This window comes from Parasteatoda tepidariorum, chromosome 1 (genome assembly GCF_043381705.1).
Source record: "Parasteatoda tepidariorum isolate YZ-2023 chromosome 1, CAS_Ptep_4.0, whole genome shotgun sequence".
Lineage (NCBI taxonomy): Eukaryota > Metazoa > Arthropoda > Arachnida > Araneae > Theridiidae > Parasteatoda > Parasteatoda tepidariorum.
Genome location: NC_092204.1, coordinates 82,720,667 through 82,731,587, shown reverse-complemented (window position 1 = coordinate 82,731,587; position 10,921 = coordinate 82,720,667). Strand labels below are relative to the sequence as shown.

General features: G+C 27.3%; 1 protein-coding gene and 1 long non-coding RNA gene across 4 annotated transcripts in view; one reads left to right on the top strand and one right to left on the bottom strand.

The window, feature by feature from the left end:
* LOC139425975 (uncharacterized) overlaps nucleotides 1-10,921 on the bottom strand; it is an 18,903-nt gene that overhangs the window by 2,579 nt on the left and 5,403 nt on the right. The gene's annotated exons all lie outside the window — the stretch shown is intronic.
* The window catches only part of LOC122268271 (chaoptin-like), a 58,047-nt gene continuing 57,459 nt past the window's right edge, over nucleotides 10,334-10,921 (top strand). For all 3 annotated transcript variants that reach the window (XM_071183027.1, XM_071183025.1, XM_071183028.1), the window contains exon 1: nucleotides 10,334-10,657. The gene's annotated coding sequence lies outside the window, so the exon portion shown is untranslated. The remainder of the gene's footprint in view (nucleotides 10,658-10,921) is intronic.

The following is a 10,921-nucleotide window of genomic DNA, read 5'->3' as shown; positions in this document are numbered from 1 at the left end:
TTGAAATGTTAATTAAGGTGTCCACTTACATATTCGGTTAATAATTTTTATTTGTTTAAACAAAATTACTTTGTTACAATATAATAATCTAATACCAAAAAAAGTACTTACGTAGCGTGAAAATATCTTTTGTGATGTAACTCTTTCAAAAGTACATAAAAATGATTGCCAGCAGGGGTGTACTTGTAGATTTATTAAATACACCTTGTGCGCTCCCTAGGAACCAAATATAGAACCCGACACTCGAAATTTTTGCTCTGTTACAATCGCACCCTGTTACAATTGACCCCACTCTCCCCTACTTAATTTATGCATTTTTTATTTCTGCAGATTACACAAGAAGTTATTACACAGTTAATTAATTACTCAGGATTAAATTAATTAGAAATTATTTAATTAAAACTCAATTGCACAAGAAGCACAAGTAGTGTACTCATTGTAGTACACTCATTTTATTTTATTGGTTTTCGGAGCTGAGTTAGAGATGTGGAAGTATGTGGAATTTTCATGAATCACTAAAATATTGCTCGCTGAAACCGGGGTTTGCTCGTTAAAAGCGAGCTATGATTCAATAGACTTTACATCGTACCAACCAAGTATTTCCGATTTCGTTCATGAAATCCGGGTTCTCGTTAAATCAAAGTTCATTATGAGTTAGTTTGACTGTACTGTAGGGAAATTAATTTTTATGTATCAAAACTAGAAATGCTAACAAATATTAGAACCAAATTTTTTTTTTAACTTACCAGGCACCATTTGTTTTAAAAAAATAATCATATATGAAAAATAAACCTCAAGAAAAAAGATTATATATTTAATTTTCTTGAATTTAGGAGGCAAATTGCTTTATTCGAGTATTTTAGATGTTCCTCCATAGCCTTAAGTATTGCAAATTACTTTTAAACTTGGTAACTTTCATAAAATAAAAGGATTTTCTAAATAAATACCTAATGTTTCTGATTTATGCGCTATTTATTTTTAGGCTCTGTCTATGATAGGGACTTCTGTATTCCTTTTCTAGGGAATATCATTCGAAACACGTGGGGAAGTAATGTAATTGTAGTGATCAAATCACCTAACATGAGATTGATGTTGTGAATGATGTATGCGTGTTTTGAGTCTAGTTCCTAAGAGAAAGGAACTAGTTTCGATAATATGAAAGTCTCAGGTAGACATAGATTAAAAACTGTGCTAAAAACGTTCCTTTTTTTTGAAGGCAAAATATTTTGCTTTGTTTAGGGTTTTTGAAAATAATGTATTATTTTGCTATTATTAATAGTTTTTTTCTAATTAAACAGTGCAAAAACAAAAAAACCCGGAATATTTACAGTAAAAATTATCGAAATTGAGGAACTTCGTAGCTAGAATGAAAAGAAGGAATTTATTCGAAAGAATTTTCAAAAGGCAAACAAATTATTGTTAGAGAACTTCCCCATTTCGTTCCCCTCTCATATTGTTGAACCCTCTCATACATCATTTTGATATTTTGAAAGTTTATTTTCAATATTTGAAACTTCAGAGCTTACTCTAGATTTTTCCTGCTTCAATACTTTAAATTACTTATGGAGATGAAAGAAAATTTGCGATTAAAAGTTTATTCCGTGGAATAGCGTCCTCTTAACAAGTTACATACTTCCTCCTATATCATCTCGTCACATATATAGGACGTCATAGTGGATGAGAAGCTAGCTACCACGGTCCACTATCAACATTAATCTAAACTAACATTCCAGTATACTTTACTGTAAAAACTAAATAATATTGCAGAAACAACTTTTTAAATTATTATTTACCTTTAAAAGTTTCCTGAACATTTTATTGAATATTACTAAATATTTACTGAATTTTCATGAATTTCAAAGTATCAGAATGCATATGAACTATTGAAGGAGAGCTTGTCCATTGCTTTATCCTTAGTTATCATCTCATAATTTGTTTTATTTTTTTAAAATTTTGATTTTTTACTATTTTACAGTGTTTTTACTGAATAACAGTTTAAAAAAAAATTTAAACTTTTATTGATTTTTACATTTATGCAAAAAAAAAACTTTCTTTATATCTTACGAAGGAAAAAAAATGATGGTTAGCAATTAATCAGGGCACTAATTTGCCATTGGCTCCCGTATATTTAGGACTAACTAGTAAGTAACAGAATTTGAAACAAGTGTAATAGAGTTTGACTCAAAAATACTAGAACCTGAGAGTAGCAGAGTTTGACACTAGGACTGCAATATTATTGCTGATATTTCATTTATCTGATATTTTTCATATTTTTAGGGCTTATGGGAAATTATTGAGACCTTATGGGTAGGAATCTTATTTTAAGTCAATATTATCATTACTTTATTTGCAAGAAAGGCAAGAAATGTGTTTTCATTTTTCTGCTTCAGCATTATTTTATGGTTTTGGACACAAAGAGTTCCTAATAAGATATCAGTTAAGATTTTAAAAAATTGTTCATATTTTTCTCGAAAATAGTATCAATCAAAAATTTTAGACTGACTAGTACCTTTAGAACTGAAATTCTTGATTTAAAGACAAAATTTTTGATGTTTTTTTTATGATGGATCAGCACGAATTAGATGATTACCATTATAAGCTTTCATCGAAACCCAACTTTATTCTTGATGGTACCACTAAGATTGTATTGATTTTTATGGTTGGGAAATACCTTACTTATTAATAAAATATATATATTGCACAAGGAAATTTATAACCAAGATGCATAGTTTGCTACAAACATCTAAAAATTGAGTTAAACCCAAAGTAGTGAAAAACATTTGAAAAAAAAAATGAAAGTCAATGAGTTTAAGTCAAACATTTGCAAAAAATACAACTAATTTCCCCCTAAAGTGAAAAAAAGGCTCAAACGATAAAATTTTTTTCGCAAAAGCAAAACATATATGCTATAATTTGGTGAATGTGGTAAAATTTGATCATTTTTTTCTTGACACCTTAGAGCAGTGTTCCCCAACCCCCGGTCCGCGGACCGGTACCGGTCCGTGGATCAAATGGTACCGGGCCGCACATTTCATTGAAACTGAATTTAAATTCCTAGGTTTAAACCAAAATTTAAAAATATCTGTGTTCCATTATTTTATTTATTTAAAAAAAAGGTCTCCCGAAGGTAGTGACATAAATTTTTAAACGTTTTAAAANTCAGCATGAATTAGATGATTACCATTATAAGCTTTCATCGAAACCCAACTTTATTCTTGATGGTACCACTAAGATTGTATTGATTTGTATGGTTAGGAAATACCTTACTAATTAATAAAATATATATATTGCACAAGGAAATTTATAAACAGGATGCATAGTTTGTTGCAAACATCTAAAAATTGGATTAAACCCAAAGTAGTCAAAACATTTGAAAAAAAAAAAAAAAAACTAAAATCAATGAGTTTAAGTCAAACATTTGTAAAAAATACAACTAATTTCCCCCTAAAGTGAAAAAAAGGCTCAAACGATAAAAAAAATGTGTAAAAACAAAACATATATGCCGTAATTTTATGAATGGGGTAAAATTTGATAATTTTTTCTTGACACCTTAGAGCGTGGCAAAAAATCGTTTATTCGTTTAAGTTTGTTTTTCAGTTTTGTATTTTTACTTATTATGTGGTAATAATAATTATATTTCAGGTAAACGTTTGACATATGAACGGAAAACTTACAAAATGTAAATTACCAAGTACTTGAATTTCAACAAATACGGAAAAAATAAAATTAACGTTAAGGGATCCAAACTTTGGATAGCTCTCCTGAACAAACTATGGGAACCTTATTTCTTAGATTGCGACTACCCCCTGTACTTTGAGGGTCGGAAATCTTAATCCATTGAAAAAGAGGTATGTTTATCCATAGAAAGTACGTTTTTGTGTCTGATTTCGTAACTTAAAATATCGTCTGCACTAATTAATAAACATATTTGAGGTCACCCCTTTGAACCTTTACGAAATAGTCCTAGAAAGTGAAGTTCGATCAGTTGATCAAAAATTATTCAGGTTGGTCCGTTTATTTTCTTGCGCACTGTACATATAAATAGTGTGCCGTAACAAAGACTTAATTATGATTAATAACACATGGCATGATCATAAGAACTAACAAGCGCATGGATTTGTTGAAGAAAAGCCTATCTTTTCTTTGACTCAGATTTAGCGCGAAAAAAATGCATTAATTTTGATGAGTCAGGGATTATAATTAGAGCTTTTTTATATTCATAGAATATGTTTTAATGAGGCGTACTTTCCTTCTTTGAAAACTATGATAAGTAATTGCTCGAAAAAAAAAAGTTAGAATATTCTAACTAAAAAAAATGAAATATTTTAGAATACAATTTTCGAAATAAAAAAAATAAATAAATAATTTGGAATAAAACATTTGGAAAGAAATGAAATGCTTTGCCATTAATATTTCTAATGCATAAGACAATCATTTATAATATTTTTGAATATTCCACTTTAGGAGCATCATTCGCAAAATCAATTTTACCGTAAAATCGTGAAGTATAATTTTATAGTAATATTTTTTTTTACTTCGAGTGATTCAGTGATTTTAAGGTAATTATTACTGTTAAAATTATGGTATATCAGATTTTTTGTTCCGTAACATGGACTTTACAGTACATAGCATCGGCGGTAATTTTTACCACAATTTTACTATAATTGAATTTTTTACAGGGTAGGAAATATTAAAAATCCCTTTTAAAATTTATTTTGGCTCGTAAATAAATATAGAAATGGTTAAAGTTAAGTAAGGAAAGATTATTAATTTAGAAAGTTAGAAACTCAAATCAAGCAAAAAACTAAGAATTTTTGAAGATAAGTATGTTAGCAAAGCAGCACTTCATCAGGGGACACACTGTCTACCAACTCACAGGAGTCTTTCTGTCCTCAGTGGTAATACCAAAAACTGACTGTGCTCTGAGGCCCCATAATGGATAAACTAAATAAGAAAAAACATTAAAAAAATCAGAAATTGAAATATAAATGCAATGAGAAATTAATGACATACAAACACAATTCAAAAGCACACAGAGATAATGAAACGCCCACATATAAGAAAAACAAATAAAGATAAAATTACAGTTAGAATAACCAAATCAAAATAAAATATGAATTGCTAAATCTTGAAAAAAATCTTTAGAAATATTTCAAGTTCTGACCCTTTTTGAAAATCTTGAAAAATATAGCAAAAGCATTCAATGAGTAAAAATTTCAAAAAATTGCTGCCATCTATATGCTTGAGGAACAAAAAATCCTAAATTTCACCGCCTAGGCCTATTTATGCGGGCTTCAATATCGATCGAATTATTTGAACGTCTTTAAAATACTTGAATTAAAAAATTATAATTGCAGTAATTAAAAGGAAAATTATTATTCTTCAATGTAATTTTGAAATTCCCAATCCCAAAATTGTTTGCTTGATTGGTGTTTCTAACTTTCTAAATAATTAAAATAAGACAAATTTGGTTTTAGTTTCTTTTAGCTCTTTTCCATTTTGACTTGTTATTATTTTCGTATTTTGTCTTTTTCTGAATTTGTGTAAGTCAGTTTCATTCTTTGATTAGTAAGGAAAGATTATTAATAAAGTTTTAACAAAATAACGAACGAAATACACTGTTAGAAATATTGGAACATGTTGGACCAGATTGTTATTCTAATTTACTGCAATCTTACAATCGGAGAATCATATTATTGAGCTCCTCGAGCTTAAGTGGACGATATTAGAGTTCATCTTTGACGAAAATAAGATTTAATTTACACTTTACTGAGGTTGCATGATATAATACTACAAACTACAAATGTCCTACATGCTTGATGATATACAGGTAAAACTTCATTTGCTTCAAAAATATGAAGATGGTAAAAAAAATGTCTATAAGCTTCGAGAACTCAAAAATAGGTGCTCATTTTCAAAATTCACCTGACATTGAATGAGGAAACTAAATGCGATTTTAAACAGAAAGCGTGAAGTTACCAATGGAAAAGGGAGAAATTAAGATGAAGAACAAAATTGGTGAAACTGTGAAATAAAAGCACACAGAGAAAAAAATTACCGTACTGTATTTTAATGACATTTCCGGTGAAACAAATCCACAATCTTTGTATTGAAAATCAAAATATACTGAATTTAAGCAATTCATTTGTTAATTTTTTCGTTCATACGATAACGATTTATCAGAATTCCGGTTTACGAAACTATAGTTCTTATTGCCACATATCTTGTAAAAAATACAAAACTAACAAGTAAATTTAATCGAATAAATAATTTTCACACCATGCTCTTAGGTATCATAAAAAACTGCGAAATATCACCATCATCATCATAGTTTGCCAGACAGCCCAATGTGGGGCAATGGCTTCCTCTGCAGAATTCCCCACAACGACTTCCGATATATCTTTGATCTCCAATTCTTTTCATTAATTGCTAAATATCACCACATTTACCTAATTTTATCACATATTATAAATTTATGTTTTATTGTCAATTTTACCAAAATCATGATCAAAGTATATGAATAGAAATCACCGAGATTTGTGATGTTTCAATAGAGTCAGAATCATGGTAAAATTTTGTCATATTCTGATAGTTTTAAACAAACTATCAGAAAAACCGCAGTGGTCTAATTAGGCAAATCAAGGCAAAATGCATTTTCATGAACTACGAAGAGGTGATGAGAAACTTATTCCATTCATATAAATAGGCATTCTTATGAATGGAATTAGATTCCAGAGTATCAAGATGAGCTAGCGTGACAGGGATAGTAAGAATTTTGACATTATCAAAAACGAATTTATTCTCAGGATTCCAACAATGTGCGGCAATAGATGAGTTATCACATTCGTGAAAACATACAAATCTATTGTGTTTTTTTAGTCTAAATTTTAAGTGCCTCCGGTTTGTTCCATGAAACAAAGGTCACTCTTTCAAGTCATGTGGCAAACGCCCAGAGACTTTCAATACTGACAGGATCTTTAAACAACTTAAAATTAATTTAAATTAAGAACGCAAACATTTATAAATATAAATTTAATATAATTTAAACTAATTAAATAAATTAATTAAATTAATTTAATACAAATTAAAAGCGTGATATTAATTGTTATTAAACTATGTAAATATGCAAAAATCTGTATTTATTGTAGCTTAAGAAGCCAGGAAATTTGATAAAATATTTAAAATTATAATAAAATATGTATTTGAATTCCTTTAGGTATAATTAATATTTGCTGAATGAAAGTAATAATTCTATACCCATACATATAGGTATAAAAGTATACATTTCTCCCTTCATATATTACTCTTTGTAGCCTTAAAACTATAGTAAAAGGAAATTTATAAAACACTTTTTCTTCATTTACAAGTTAATATATCTTAAGAAACTAATTTATATTAACTTTCGATTTGAAATGCCGAAACTTTCGCAGTTAATCAACATAACCTAACGATTGCCTGAAATACCTTAATTATCGGTATGTACTCACATTAATTTGCCTAAGAATTAAATTGAACTTTTATGTCAGAAATTAAATTTATGGCAACCATTTGGTGAGTTTTCGACTTGAAGGACGATTATATTTAGATTAAAGTAAAGTTGATATTCGCAGGGTGGGCTGAAAATTAAGTTACTGGTTTTCTTAGAAAATTCGAAATTGCTGTTTAATGCAAATTTATCATTAGGTTTTGACTTCGGTAAGAAAATTAAAGCCCAGAATTTCTTTTGCCATGTTTTTAAATTACCTTATTATAATCCATTGTCTTTCATATCCATATAAATTGATTACGTTTTATCGTAAATGAAATAGCTTAGGTATGATTTTCCGAAACTTAGGAATAGATGGAGGAAGCTTTTTTTAAACTTTTTATATAAAAATCGCTACGAAGACATCTAATGCTTTTATAAAAAAAATTATTTATAACTTTGCAAATTTGTTTTATTTATTACTTTACTTGCTTGTAGTGAAGAACTTTGTTTTATTTATAACTTTGTAGTAAATTTTTGTTAAAATGTGCTAGAAAAGGTAATTTTTTTAATTAATTGGAGATATAGTTTGATGAGAGGTATAGTATGACCTAAGCAGTAGTTAGCAGTATCTCAACTCAGCACTTTGACCTTTAATATGAACTAATTTGATTTGGTTAAGGCTACTACTTGTACTAATTTGATTTGGTTAAGTTGATTTGGTAATAATTTATTGCCACACATTTAAAATTTTCGCATAAAAACACAAATAAAGTAGAAAATGCACTGAAATCAATAAAAATATTTAAGTATTTAGGAAAGAGGAAGCAAGAATAGGTACAAGTCAAAAGAAAAATCAAGAAAAAAGTAAAACAAATTACTTCTTATAAGATGCAGCTGAAAAGTTTGTAACAAAAATCGTTTCTTAAAACAAATCGTTTCGTAACGAAAGCAAAATATCAATTATAACCAACCAGACTATAGATTTCTAAAATTTTTTTTAGTCATCATCCACTCTGTAAGAAATATTTCTTTAAAACAGCCCATTATAGAAAACTTTTAACAGACAACAAATGAAACAATTAAATTTCTTTTTTTACAATTGCTGTTTTACAATTGCTGTATGTATGTAATAATATATATGTAAATTTTTTTTTTATGAAACTAGCCCTTAGGTAAAAGATATAACATTCGCTGCGAATTTCTAAGTTGTGCGTAAAATAACTTTTGAACATATTTTTAAAAAAATCCCAAATTATTGTTACACTACTTTCATGATAGATGAAAAATAATTATCAAAATATTTTGTTAAAAATTCAAAATGAATAGTTTGAATTTCGAATGGAATTTTTTTTCTCATTATTTCCTTATTTCATTCTTTATAATAGTATTTTTTTATTTTCCTATTTTCTTTGTATAGTGAGAGTATTTTTTTTATAAAAATGTTAATACATTTCGAATTTATTCACTACACAATTAAATGAGCCCTTTATGTAATTTTTATAGTTTATTTTTTATAGCTAAAAGTTTTCTATTTTTTGTTTGTTTTTTAACTGAAATATTAATTTTTTTGAATGACTTTTTAGTTTCGTTTATTTCGCAAATTCAATATAAATATTTATTTGAACCGTTTTAATAACAATACTTTTTTTTAGCAATTTATAGTTATTTTCAAAGTATATAATAAAATAAATTAGGTACTTTTTTAAATAAACAAAAAGATCGAAAATATCCTGTACACTATCAAAATAAATTAAAAAACGAGCTTCTGCTTCTTCTAAAGGAATTTAATACAGTCTGGAAAAAGTGAGTTATGTCTTTCTGGTAAAACTTTTCAAAATGTCGAACGAGTTTTGACACAGAATTTCTCATGTATAACTATTAATTTCAAGTTTTCACATTCAGAGTAAAGCTTTGTAATTAAAATTATGGGTTGCGAAAGTTATTTCCTACAAATATGTGAAAGTCATTCTACGAACATGCAAAATTATTTAATAGAGTGTTGATTTTATACAAGATCTGTTTAAATACTATTTATAATATTCAAATAATAACTTTTCATATTAGCTGATAAAGGAATTAGCTGATAAAAGAGATTTTAAATTTCTTTTCAAAAATTTTAAACAACAGATATTTGTTTAAAAAACTTTCAATTCAAAAATACGAAAATATACACGAAAAATAAAATAAACGAACCAGTTTCGAGTTTTTAGCACCATATTTGTAGAAATTAAAAATGCATGAAATTAAAAAATCTTACTTTCACACAGTATTTTCTGGTCACATTACATTTACACACCATTATATAATTATTATACACTTTTAAGTATTGTTATTACAATTAAAGACACATTATTAAAAAGAGTTTAAATAACAGATCGTTTAACAGATTTTTTTTTTTATAAAAATCGCCAAAAGAATAGACCATCGACAGATACCTTTAAAAAGAAATAGCATTACTTAAAAAGAAAATGATTGTAATTCATCAAATAAAAGCTATTAAATAAAATATTTAATACTCGAATTGTTTCATTTGAAATATCTACTAATTTAAATTTTATTATTCTAAAAAACGAAACAAATACCTTAAATTATTTACATGCATTTATTTTACGCAGAATAAAAACCATTCTAATTAATTAAAGGAATTTACACCGGAGAGCGTCAGGAAAAAAAAAGAAAAAAAAAAGGAAATACTTTTAGAAAATTAAATTTTCATTTTCGTACATCTTTTGCTTCATAAAACTCCTCACCATATTTCATTTATCGATTTTTCCGTTAGCATATTTCAATGAAAAATGTTCATTCCAGTATTTTTCCCATTCCCGAAGAATATTTTCAAATAAAAATAAATGGTTAAGCTCATTCTTTTTCTTTTAGAAATCTCCTCATTCAATTCATAAAACCACCTTTGCTGACAATGTGCATCCCCAACGCCCCCAAGTGTCTAAACCACTAATAAACTGTCTTCGCATTCCATCCTACTCCTTCTTTCATCCTTTTCACTTGCTCTCGCGCTTCTTTTGATGCTGAAGATGAAGGGACTATGTTGAAGTTTGGAGTTGCATTTTACTATTTGATGAAGTGGAGCATTCTTAATGATTTAATATTGTGCGAAGATTTATTCGGTGAAATTGTTGATTCATACTGATTTGAGAAAATAATAAAATTTAGTTGCAGATGATTAGATGGGTATGTAGAATGTTTATTTATTTATATTTTAAAATTTTATTTATTTATTTACTTTTTAAACCACAGGAATTATATATTACGAGATTATAATTTTTGGGACATAAGACAATTAAATTAAATGAAACTTTTTTACTCAAATTTTTTTTAATGAAAAATATTTGAAAATTTTACGATTTTTTAAAAAAAATCGTATTGTTTAGTTAAAATACAACAAGTTTTATATACATACGTATATATGTATAAATTTAAATACATACTTTGTAT